A 14371-nucleotide genomic window follows, 5' to 3' on the forward strand; every position below is an offset into this window, starting at 1 on the left:
ATAATAGACAATGGAACACCGTGTCTGGTAACAATTTCTTTGATGTAAATCTGCGCTAACTTTTCTAAAGAGTATTTCTCTCTTATTGGTAGAAAATATGCAGATTTAGATAAACGATCAACAATTACCTAAATCACGTCATACCCCTTTGGAGTTCGAGGTAACTTCATAATAAAATCCATGGTAATGTGATCCCATTTCCATATAGGTAGCTCTAACGATTGACGACTTAAATACGGCTTCTGATGTTCAATCTTAACCTGTAAACATGTCAGACACTGCTCCAGATATCGAGCTATGTCTCTTTTTAATCCTGGCCACCAATAAAAAGATTTCAAATCTCTATACATCTTATTGGTGCCTGGATGGATAGAGTATCAGGCTTTATGACTTTAACTTAATATCATACTTCAGATATCTCCAAAATATGGCACCCAAATTCGCCCTTGAAAACACATAATTTTTTTGTCATTTGGTTCCAAGGTTGAAATTATCTTACCCAACCTTTCTGATTTGATAAATCTTCTTTCATTGCTTCCTTTTGACATCTCAGAATTTCTTCATGAATATCAAGGACTAAACTTATTCTCATTGTCACCATTTTAATAGTCACGCTTCTTTCTTTTCTACTTAAAGTGTCAGCTACCACGTTGGCTTTTCCTGGGTGGTAAAGGATTTCACAGTCATAATCATTAACAAGTTTAATCCACCGATGCTGTCGCATATTCAAATCTTTCTGGCTGAACAAATGCTGTAGACTCTTGTGATCTGTATAAATCTGGCACTTTGTTCCCAGAAGATAATGCCTCCAGATTTTTAGAGCGAATACTACCACAGCTAACTTCATATCATGAGTCGGATACTGTTTCTCATGATCTTTCAATTGTCTTGACGCATAAGAAATCACCTTTCCTCTTTGCATCAGAACACATCCTAATCCTAACTTTGAAGCGTCGCTGTATACCACAAAGTCTTCGGATCCTTCTGGTAGAGTTAACACTGACGCACTATAGAGGTAATCCTTTAATAGTTGGAAAGCTTCTATTTGTTCTTTTTCCCACTGGAATTTAACATTCTTCCGAGTCAATTTAATTAATGGCACGAATATATTAGAGAAGTCCTGAATAAACTTACGATAGTAACCTGCCAAACCCAAAAAGCTTCGGATTTCAGAAGGATTTTTTGGAGCTTCCCATCTTGCAACTGCTTCTATTTTTATTGGATCTACTTGTACTCCGACTTCTGAAATAACGTGACCTAAGAATTGAACTTTTCTTAACCATAACTCACACTTGGACAGCTTGTCATACAACTTTTCTTTCTTTAATAATTCCAGTATCAAACGTAGATGTTCCGCATGTTCTTCTTCGGTTTTAGAGTATATAAGAATATCACCAATAAATACAATAATGAATTTATCACGATATTCCTTACATACCCTATTCATTAAATCCATAAAGGCTGCGGGCGCATTAGTTAGACCGAATGGCATAACTAAGAATTCGTGATGCCCGTACCTTGTTCTGAATGTTGTTGTGGCCACGTCTTCTTCCCTGACCTTGAGCTGATGATACCCAGATCTTAAATCAATCTTGGAGAAATAACTTGCTCCTACCAATTGGTCGAACAAATCATCAATCCTTGGTAAAGGATACCTTTTTTAATTGTCAATTTATTCAAATTACGATAGTCTATACACATTCGCATAGACCCATCTTTCTTTTTAACAAATAAGACTGGAGCACCCCAAGGTGAAGTGCTGGGTCTAATAAATCCCTTATTAGTTAAGTCTTTCAACTGTGCAACCAGTTCTTTCAATTCAGATGGAGGTAAACGGTATGGCGCTTTTGCTACTGGTGCAGCCCCTGGTATAAGATCGATTCGGAATTTAATGACTCTATCTGGTGGTAATCCAGATAAGTCTTCTGGAAAGACTTCTGGATATTCACTAACAATCGGAATCAATTCTTCTTTTCCTTTCTCTTTCTTTAGATCAATTACATACGCCAAACATCCTTGACACTTCTTTCGAATACTTTTCCGAGTTTTCATTACTGACAAAATACTAGTATGGTGATTCTGACGATCACCATAAACAACAATTGTTCTCTGGTCTGGTAGAATAATTCTGATCATTTTCTGTTTACAAACAATACTAGCCTGATACTTTGTCAACCAGTCCATACCCACTACTACGTCAAATTTTTTCATTGGCATGGGAAATAACCGGATCGGAAACTCACAACGCTCAATAACAATAATGCAGTTATTGAATACTTTAGTAACAGTTTCCTGACTATTAGCAGTATCAACTACTAACTCATCATCAAGTAGCACATAATTCAAACATGCAGTTTGAGCAAACAATGGTGATACAAACGAAAAGTTTGCACCAGAGTCAAATAACACCTTAGCACATATTGAATTCAGAAGGAATGTACCTGTTACTATATCTGGGGTTGTTTCTGCCTCATTATTTGTCATTTGAAATGATCTACCCCTGGTTCCACTCTGGCCTCCCCTTGGTGCACTAGGCCTTCCACGGTTACTGGGAGTATTTCCTCCCATTGTCAGACAAGGAGCTCTCAATTGTGGATAATTTGGTCGAATGTGGTCAAGTGAATTGCACTGAAAGCATCTTTTAGGTGTAGTGCAGTCCCTTGACAAATGCCCTGTCTCTCAACAACGATAACATCTCTTTGGTTCAGAGGGACAACTTCCTTGGTGTATCTGTTGACACTGCGGACAGGTTTTAACAAAAGGTAACTGTGAAACACGATTATCTGATTTAATAAAKTTGGGTCTTCGAAAACTAACTGAAGATCCTTCCCACTTTCTTTTCTCAACAAATTTCTCTTCACCTTGCCGATTCTTATTTCTTTCAGTAACTTCGGCAACATTAACGGCTAAAGAGAAAGTTTCAGGGTTCATAGCAATCACGAACTCTCGGATAGAAGATTTCAGACCCCAAATATATCTTTCTACTTTTCGGGATTCTGAAGATACATAATGTTCAGCAAATCGGGAAAACTCAATAAATTTCTCGGTATAATCCCTCACAGATATGTTCCCTTGCTCTAGCTTAAGAAAATCTTCGTCCATTTGTCTTACTGCTGTCATAGGACAGAATTGTGTTTTAAATTTACACACAAATTCTTTCCAATACATTGTTTACAGTACATTTGGTTGTGCCGTGGACTCCACATCCCACCAATATAAGGCATTAGATTTGAGCATAGATACTGCGAATCTAACCTTATCTTCTTCAGAACACCTACTAGTGTTAAATACTGATTCAATTTCTTTTATCCAGCACATTGCTATAACTGGATCTCTTTCTCCTGAAAAGGTTGGAGGTTTACATGTCAGAAACATCTTTATATCTCCTCCCCGATTATTACTACCTGCTGAAGGAACTGGAGGATTAATTCCAACTCGCTCAGTTTCTATTCTAGCTGGCAGTCCCATAATAGATATTAGAGTTTCCCTCAGTTTTCTCATTTCTTCTGCTAGATCATTTCTTGTTATAAACTCTGATTGTTGCCTCTGTTCTTGTTGAGCATTCCCAGAAATAGATTCCTTTTGATCAGGGCGAATCTCAGCCTGACTCCTCTCAGGAATCTGACTCCTCCCATGACCCCTACCTCTACCCCTTCCACAACCTCTACTTCTTGAAGCATAGGTTGATGGATTAGCGGGAGATTCCTCCCTTTCTTCAGATACAGGGCGGGCAGTTCTCTCTGACCTTCGTGATCGACTAGACATCTGCAGATATTTTAGTATTAAATATCACATATTCACATTCCCAAATATAATATGGTGTCGAGTATAGGTATGTACCTGTAAATTCATAATTACATTGGCCATTTGTAATTTGAATTCACCTTACATACTGTTCTCTTTAACCCATTATATTTTATTCCCAGTGATACTAATAATGTCCGGGACTCTTAACATGCAAATGACAGTTTAAGTCTAGGTATCATACTTTGAATACCTAAATCTCTTAAACTAAGGCTCTGATACCATTTCTGTAACACCCCCAAACACCACATTTGCATAGAACACATATATCATTACATAGAAATATATATTACACCATAAGGTCCCACTAGTACAAGGATTACTATATGTACTGAATCTACATATAAAAATTTCCAAAACAAATCATGTACTATTACATGTGATATAACATGTATCTTCAAAAGCAGACAATAGGTTAGGAAAATAATCACATTTTCCTTTTCCCTTTAATATCCCCGGACCCCGCTATTCCTACATTGCATAATTTAAAACAGAAAATGAGGGTTAGACCAGATGGGACAAGTGAGTAAATCCCTTCTTTGCAAATGCAGAGTGATGAACACCAAAATATGATAATGTAATTTCGCTCAGAAATATTCTGCAGTATAATGAATGACGCAGTTCACAATATCATGTAAAATGGAGTACACCCAAGAACCTCAGTTCTATAAAATATCTCTGATTATAGATCCAATGTTTCCAAATAAATATTGTAACCAAAACTTCTTGAGTCAATAAACCATTCCTTGATAAATATTGACCAAAAAGATTTAAGGCAATGTTTGCATGTTATGAGAAATCATTTTTCCCTTCTCAATAACATCTAAATTATTATTAAATGGAAATAATATCTTTAATTCATCAGGTCACAAAGAAATGATGACTCAAAGTTATTAAATCTAATTAGTAATAATAAGAGTTATTAATATTATCCACATATGACAATGCCAACCTTATTCCAAGTACACCTCTCCTTGATATGCCACCCTTATTCCTCCATCAAAACAGGGCTACTTATTAGAACAGACATAAGTCACCACGTCTGAAAGTACCCATTCCTAGTTCCAAACCAGAACAGACAAAAGTCACCACGTCTGAGGGAACTATTACTTAAAATAAGTTTCATACCAAAACAGATTTACGTCACCACGCTTGGTAGAAACAATTTACAAAATCCAATTCCATACCAAAACAGAATTACGTCACCATGCTTGGTAGGAAGGTTTCCCAAAATATAGTTTCATACCAAAACACACTTACGTCACCACGCTTGGTAGAAACATTTCCCAAAAATCCCGTTCCGTACCAAAACAGACTTACGTCACAACGCTTGGTAGGAACATATCTTTATATTAAAAAAAATATAAAATACCCATTTTATAATCCATAATTAAACCCAATAATAGACATTTTAAACCATATAAAAAGTCTAAAATATAAAACTCATGAAAATTCCAAATAAGAGGTTATCCGGATAAGTTATCCAGATATAAAGTACGGACAATACTCATCCCTTTTTGTCCGATTTACAAATTCGGACAACTCATCGTCCAACCTTTAACCGATTTAAACAATCTGAACAATACATCGTCCAACCTTTAACCGGTTTAAAACTTAGAATGGTTTAACAACTTTGTCCGGATAACAAGTCCGAACAATACCTCGTCCAAGGCTTGAGCGATTTAAAAAGTAATCCGGACAAGCTTTGTCCGATTAAACTTAATCCGGTCAGTCTTTGTCCGGATAAAAACCGTTAAACAAATATATGATTTCTTTCCAAATATAAACAAGATTCATATTAAAACCAGTAACAATTTTAATGCAAAAAGATTTAGAACGCACTCACCTTATCAGGCTTTTGAAACCAAATACTTGAATCTTCAAACAAAGAAATCTGAACACTTCTCTTCTCTTTTAAATCGCACAACTTTTAACTAAAATCAGAAGAAGAAAATATGGAGGCTAAGCCCCCCTTTTATATACTTCCAAAAATAGAAGGTCGGCTAAGAGCCCCTTCTTCCCATACAACTCCCCATATGCATGCATACATACACATACACCATGCATTTCTTATAATATGCATGCATCCATACACACCATGCATTCACATAACATGCTTGTGTGTATAATCACATATACATGCACATAATCTCATACATGTATACACATAATTTTCACACACACTAGCATGATCAAATATAATAATTTATCATGCTGTCACATAAACATTTAATCAAATAATCACGTATTAATTACCTTGGGTGATAACTAAGATCCAGTTATCACAATATCACCAAAGGCATAGGCGATATAAGCACTGTTCATTGAGGAATTCACCTAAGGCATGGGCGATATATTTCCTATCTGTAGTATATTGCTCACCTATATGAGTTACTACTGTTCATGACCTCATTATGCGATATTGATTGATCTTTCCCCAAGATAGTCCTATGTGATATTGTTTGGTGTCCATTATTTTTATTGCCCTGTGATATTTTGCCCTTTTCTACAAGCATCATCAGCTTTTGTCAATATTTGACTTTTTGAAGTCAAAATTTTCAAGTTTTATTTTGAAGAGCCGGTTTGAAAAGTTTTCAGAACTAGGTGAGTGGACTCAGTATTTGATTGGATTGGTCAGAAGTTTAAATTTCTGCAATCATTACTCTGAAGTTTTCCACAAGAGGCTAGACCGTTGAGTACTTTTAGTCATAATTCTGACCTGATCAATCAAAGTTTTTGAGATTTGCAAGCATTGTTCTTGAGTTTCTGGCGTTACTAGACCTTTGACTGTTCTCAATCTTTGATCTAACTTGATCAATTAGAAATTTGAATGATTACAATCATTGTTCTGGAGGTATAGTTGTGATTTAGAGTTTTGAGTGCCGAGAATCATTCGTCTAGTTGAGAATTTTGGATCTAGGTTTTGGTTATTCAGTTTTCTAAAAGTATGAATAATAGGCTTATCTTTTTTGGTTGATAGTTGTTGATCAAGAATCTATGTTCTTAATATTTTATCTCTTCAGATTTCATTGTCAAAAGTTGTTTGCTCTGGTTATTCAAGCTGATATTGAAACCCTATTTTATGAGCTTATCAGAACTAGTTCTTAAGCTGAAAGCTTATTCTACTCGAGGTTCAAAGAAAGATTCTTTGTTATTAGACTAATTCTATGCAGTGGATTAGATATTATCCATTTGTCTAACTCATCATCATCTCAGATATGGGTTTAGAGTTAGTTGATTGAGATTCATCAAATGTGAGATGAATAGATTCCTCTATCGCTTGTCATCTTTTGTTGAATACTCTGAAAGCTTTCGACACTGAATAATATCCAAGAAAGATTACTTTATTGGCTTTGGGATCAAACTTTCCAAGGTGACCTCTGTTGTTTAATATATAACATATACAACCAAAGATGTGTAGAAAGCTAAGAGAATGCTTTCTACTATGAAAGAGTTCGTAAGCTGTTTTCTTAAATCTCTTGATGATCAACGACTGCTTCTGAGTAAAACAAACAGTAATGACAGCTTCTGCCAGAAATGAGTAGAAAGACGAGATTTTTGAGCATTGATCGAGCGGCTTCAAGAATCGTTCGATTTCTCCTTTCAACGACCCCGTTTTATTGTGGAGTTCTCACAGTTGAGAAGTTGTGTGAGATTCCCTTGTTCACAAGGAAGTCATCAATAGTACTGTTTTTTGAATTCAGTGCCATGATCACTCCTGATAGATCGTACTTTGATGTTGTTTAGTACTTCTATGCACTTGACAAACGAGACGATTTCTTCAGGTGCATCATTTTTGGATCTAAGAAAGAAAACTCAAGTGTACCTGAAAATCTCATCAACGAGAATGAGCATATATTTCTTTCCAGCTTTGGATTGTATATTGACAGGACCAAATAAATCCATTTGAAGTAGCTGAAGCAGAGAAGTCACTGAAGAGACTTTGATTTAAAGCTAGCCTTTGTCTGCTTTTCTTTTTACACGTTGAGCAAAGAGATTACTTTGCAACAGAGTTTTGAGAAAGACCAGTGACAAGATCCATTCTAGACAGCTCATTCAGTGTGTTGAAGTTGAGATGCAAAAGTCGTTTGTGCCATAACCAGTTGACATTTGAAGAGGCTTTAGAGAAAAAACAGTTATTCTCAGTGAAGGGAGAATCCAAGTTGATAACGTACACATTCTTTAGACGAGAACCTGTAAGAGCGAGGTTGTCATCTTTGTCATAGACATAACATGAGTTCTTAAGAAATTTCACTGTGAAATCTTTATCACACAGCTGCCTGATGCTAAGAAGATTGTGCTTCAGTTCTTCAACATATGCAACACGTCTGAAGGTGGTTGAACCATTCGTTAATATACCAAATCCCTTGGTATATCATTTTTCGTGTCCTCCAAAGGTCACAAAAAGGTCTCTTTCCTCTTTGTAATCAGTGAGCATGGATTTGTCTCCAGACATGTGTTTTGAACATCCACTATCAAGATATATCAGATGCCTTTGACTTCCTACAAAAGAAAATAGATTAAGATTGCTTTGGTACCCATTTCTCAAAGGGTCCAGCGAGTTAGAGGCGACATCCACTAACACTGAAGACTGAGGGTCAACATTTGTCTTCACTGAGACTGAAGAAGAGGCTTCAGTGGACTTCTTCACCTTAGTCGTTTTCATAACTTGGGTGGCTGATTTCGCCTTGGATGATTTTCAGCCTTAGCTACTTTCTTTACCTAAGCTAGAGGACTAGATTTAAGCTGAAGGACACTTACTGACAATATGTGAAGTTTCACCACAGTGACGACACGTCCTAAAGCTGAAAGAAGTTTTAGGTCCCGAAGAGTTAGAGAGAATAGAGGATGGAAAAGCTCCAAGGATTCCTTTCTCATTTGTTTGAGGAGGAATATCTAAGGGTTTGGATACCTTGGGTGAAAGATTCACTTTCAGCTTTGGCTTAGATCGCTGAGAGGGTTCAGAGACCTTGGTCCCTGAGGAAAAAGGTTTACAAGTTGAAGGAATATATCTAGGTCTATCTGACTTGTTGGTCTTATTGGGAAGAGAAGTGCTGACAATAGATTTACCTTTGTCTTTGCATCCTGAACTCAAGGGACATCCTTCAAGAAGAGTCTCAGTGGAAGAGTAATGAGCGGAAGAGGTATCAGGAATGGAAGAGACAAAAGTACCAAACTTCCGCATGGACTTGTCAGTGACATTTTCTTCCTAATCATAGGAGAATCCTAGACCACTCTTTATTTTGGCAAGGATCCGAGTGTTGATGATCTTAGAGGCCTTGATAGAGGCTTTGCACCACCCTTTAATGGTAGCTTTCTCAACCTTGAGTTTTGAAATTGCTTGCTTACGCTTAGCGATAGCATGCTTGTGTTCGATGCTTATGGTCTGGTTTAGAATGACCTGATCCTTAAGATTTTCCTTAATCTTTGTCAACTCTTTGATCTTTGAATGGAATTTCCCTAATTGTTCTTGAAGATCAAGATTAAGCTTTTCAGCTTCAGACTTGACATTCAGGGCAACGTAAAGGTCAACCGTCATCGTATCTAGTGCAAATAGGCTATCAGAAGAAGAAGAAGAAGAGGGTTCATTCAAGTTACATACCTGAGTAGAGGTTGATGACGAGGGATCACTAGAGAATGATGTCTCTGATGGTTCATCGTTGACATCCTTAGCCATTAGACAGAGGTAGGTCATGTCTTCCTCGTCAAAGGATGATTCTTCAGAAAAATCAACTCAATCATGCTCTTCAGTGACAACACCTTTGCCTTTATGTTGAAGATTTTTCATCTTCTTGTACTTCTCCTTCAGTTTCATGTAATTGTCCTTTTGAGGCCTGAAAGAGCATGGGAGGTTGGAAGATGGCGTAACAATTTTCTTCGACTTGCATTTACTTGCAAAGTGACCTTTAAGTTGACAGTTGTAGCAACTCGTTGAAGCCTTGTCAATGGGGTTTGACTTTGTCTTTTCAGCTATGGTCAGCGAAGAGATCTGTAATAGTTACTTTTTCTGGAAAACCTCCTAAAAAAGTTCGATAGAAGGGCCAGCGACTCATCAAACTCTGATAGATCAGCGTTTGACAAGCCCTCAGAGTTAGAAGGATCTAACTCAGTGATAGAAACAGAAGAAATAAAAGGGTCAGCTAAAGAGCTATCAGAGATCAAAGCTAACTGATAGCTTTTCATTTCTCTGGAGTCTTTGAGATTATTCTTCTTCAGCAGACTGGATTGCTCATGATTAAGCAATATCCCATAAGAGAACTGAGAGAAAGGGAGGACATGTCCTTCGACATCTTGAGACACATGGTATACTGATCCCATGCTTCTGGCAAACATTCAAGGAATATTGTCAGTGTCCCTGAGTTGGAATATTCTCTTCCAACTATCCTCAAATCAGTAAGAAGACAATTAAATTTTTAATATACTTTAGACAAAGATTCAATTTTTTTTCCACAAAGAAAACTTTAATATTGTCTTACTAGATTTATCTTTCTCTATTCTTGTACTGCAGAAGTACCTTCATAATGAACACATAGAGTATCCCACATGAATTTCAAGGTTTTAAGCTTCATCACTGAGTGATAGACCTCGTACAGGAAGAGCCATGGCTATTATAGACCTCGCACGAGTGTCTAAAGCCACCTTCTTCTTGTTTTCATCGCTTCATTGATGAGGGAGCTTTGGAATCTTCCGTTTAGCAATCATGGCAGTCATAGCAGTTGCAGGAACTGTTGGAGAGATAGAGGATGGAACATAAGGTCCATTCTCTATACAATATGGAATCTCAGGATCCACACCTTCCAAGAATAGAGACATCTGGTTTTTCAAGAGACTAAAGTTGTCTCTAATAAACCGGGGAGGTTTGGCAAGAGAGCTATGATCATGAAAGTTTGTGCTAGTGTTTTGCAAATCCATTTTGAAAGGAATAAATTATCTAGAGAAAAAGAGATAATAAAGCAACAATAAAACACAAAAAGCAAACATTGTTCTGATACCACTTGTTGGTCCCAGTCGGATCTACAAGAGTTTATAAATCACAGTTTGTAGAAAGGGGGGATGAATACAAACATAGTAACTTTCACTTTTAAAAATTATATATTGATAAAGAAGATCAATACAAATTTTACATATTGTGTGCGGAAGAGATGATACAGAACCTATCTAAACAATCTAAGATACACACAACACTACAAATAGCAATAAGAAAAGATTTGCTACAAGAAATAAGGTAAGAAGAAATATGCTCTTCACTTGTTAAAGTGGGCCTCTTTCTTAGACAGAGAGTAGAAAGAGAAGTAACTTCTTGGGTAAGTTTTTAGTGAGAAAGATGATAACTGAGAGGAGAACTACTCAGCTAGTTATACATATTGCATTAAATGCAATTCAGATGGTACAGGACACGTGGCAAGATTTTAGTGGAAAGTTTGTCATTTGTTACAGTATACAATTCTTTTGGCTGTATATAAACAGTCCTCTTTCATAAAGTAGGTAAGCACTTTGGAGTCAAAGGAGTGGCTCCATACTGTACTATACTTGGAAAGGTATGGGTTTGTCTTTTGTGTTCAGAAGGATAAGAAAAAAACTAATCTTGCTCGACAAGATTCATTTGATCGCTAAACACTGGAATGACGCTGAAGGTCTCATCAGTGTTCGTTGAATCTTATGCAGACTTCACACTTGTATAGACGAGCTGGTTACCACTGAAAACCGCTTCAGATCTTGAACTTGCTCGTCTCTAATCTTCAGCTTCTATCTTTGACATCACTGAAGGATCCATGGTGTGAGTTTTGTCTTCTTGAAGTATATCGGTCTCTGAACGAGTGACAATACATGTTCAGCGATCACTGAACAGACTCAGTAATGATCGCTGAAACTGAATACAGAGAATATACACTTCGATAGACAAAAAGATCATCATCAAATCACTGAGAAAGAGGATCAACACTACATTTTTCTGTTTATAATTTTTCTTCTTAAACAAATTTCTTTCTTTGTTCTTCTCTTTCTTTGCAACTTTAACCCCTCTTTAAAACCCTAGTTTTTCTTTCAAATCCTAATATTTTAATCAAATAGAAATGGTGGCCAACAATGTTCACTTCTTCTTTGTAGATTTTCTTTCAAAGCCAATAATCATCTTGCATTGTTGGGTATCCCTCCCGAAAAGCCGTGGTTTAATGATTCTATGAAATTTTTGCATAACAGCATTGTTGGTTACTCTCTCACATTTCAACCTACCATGAACAAAGAGTATCTTTGAAAATTTTGGTACACCACCGAGAGTATCCAGGCAGTGGATCCCAAAACCAAGAAGAAGATCACAAAAATCTCTTTCCAAATCGATGATGTTGAGGCAAGTTTCGGCCCTTCTACCCTCCCTCCTACACTCTGGCTATTAAGGCCCAATACCTATGAGCCTCAAGCCACTTTTGATGAAATATTGGCTATGCTCGATGAGATTGTCTACGACTGGCCAAATCAACCAAATACCTGAAAGATCTCCAAGGCCATTATTGAAATGAAGAAGATCCGCATGTCCTTGGTAAGAACTTACATTTTCACCCACTTCATTCAGTACATGGGTGAAAAATTGAAAGATTTGACTACGCCAGCTCTATGGCTCTAAAGATCAGTCATGCACTGGTTAATAGTCATCATATTGGCTTTGCTCAGTTGATCTTAGATGATCTGCTGACCAAGATCAACAAAAACACCAGGGAATGGGTCATCCTTACACTCGATTACTCACTGGTGTTTACATGAGGATCTTTATTGAATTCCCTAAGGAGATTTATGATCCTCTATATTAGGTTCGCATCAAGGTCGTCGATAACAATATCTTTGAAGGTGATCGCCTGCTGAATCGAGGTATGATTCTTATCTCTCGCTCTTGTCCCCTATATTATTCGCCTGCTGAGATAAAAATGTTGTATTCAAGTCATATGCTAAAAACAATTTTACTATGCTTTGTAGTGTAAGTCTTTTATGCTTTGTAGGCTAGTATTTTCCCTTGTATTCCTTAGTATAAGTAGGAATGCTTGGTTAGTTTTGTTAGTAAGCAATTTATGTGATTTGCAATCCGGTAAGAACTTTGAAAGATATCCTTAGCTTGAGAGACATCATCAAGAACATCTTGTAACCATTTGAATATCAATATACATGCCGACATATTCAATCCATTATATGTTCTTGATTTGTTCTTAATTGGTTAATTGACTTGAATCTAGGCAAACAATTGGTATCAGAGCTAAACAAAATCAATTTAAATTGGTTTTGAATTTGTTTTTGTCTTGAATTCTTGAAAATCTTGTTAGAACTTTCTATTTTGGTTCAAAAACTATTTTTGTCAATTCGGTTCAAATTGAGACATTTTAATCTGTTTTTGATCATATTTAGTTCATTAAAAGTGTTTCAGTGACATCTGCGAACCAATCTGAGCAAGTAATTTAATCCAATTTGTGATTTTTGAGCAAAATTGGTGTTTTTCTTTGAAGAATCTGTTAAGACATTGTTCAACGCCCAATGAAGATTTATCGAGTGATGTTCTTCATACTCATCATCCATTGAATGTGAGTTTGATTCATTATCGCTCAAAGTGGTGTAATACCAACTTGGGACCCGTCCAAGTATTGGTCGATATCTTGTGTTTATCGCCCAAAGTGTGCACGGATTGAACGTTCATCGCCCAAGTGTACTCATCGTTCAAATTGTTGGTAGTTAAATCTATTAGTGAGTTAGATGATATATTTGTTAATCGCTCAAATTTTGTGGAACTTCTGAGTTTTGGATTTAAATAGTTCATTTGTTGAGCGATATCCTGTGATTGTGAATTTGCAAAGCAAAGTGTAAATTGGACAAAGTTTTGCCCGATATATGAGTAATTCACCCAACAATTGAGCGGATTGTGATTTGGAGTTTTGGCGCCTAGTGTTGCCTGATAACCAAGCTCATCACCCAAAATGTGAGCGGTAACTTGGTGAGTGATTTAGGTGGTGTGTAATAACTTTGTTGAGTGATACATTTTTTTTTGCGATTTATTCTAAGTTCTTTGGTGGGCGATTTATGAATTTCGGAATTTGTTCAAGTTTCAAGGGTTCTATCTGTTTTCTCAAAACTAGTTCGAAATCATTTTCTAAATGATCAGTTCAAGTCAAGTTTGAAAAGATGTCTAAGGATATGCTAAGCATCGGTTCATATTCCAAGCCTCCAGTTCAAGCAATAGGTGAATATCAACAATGGAAGGTTTGGATGGTACACTTCTTGGATAATAAGGATGAGAGATTAATGCAATGAATCAGAAATGGACCCTATATCAGTTATGTGGATGTTCCTGAGCACACAACTACTAATGGTTTTTGTTGCTGCTAGGAGAGAGATTTATAGAATATCATTGTTACAGTAAAATTGAGAAAGAAAGGGTTCTGGTTGATAAAAAGGCATTAATATATTGTTGGTCCCAAAGGGTCTACAAGAATACTAAACAGTTTGTAGAAGGGGGGATGAATACAAACACAATTTTCAAATTTAAAATATATATTGATAGAGAAGATCAATACAGATTTTACAAGATTGT

The sequence above is a fragment of the Cynara cardunculus genome (assembly GCF_001531365.2).
Source record: "Cynara cardunculus var. scolymus isolate 2C chromosome LG 12, CcrdV1, whole genome shotgun sequence".
In the NCBI taxonomy this organism is placed as follows: domain Eukaryota; kingdom Viridiplantae; phylum Streptophyta; class Magnoliopsida; order Asterales; family Asteraceae; genus Cynara; species Cynara cardunculus.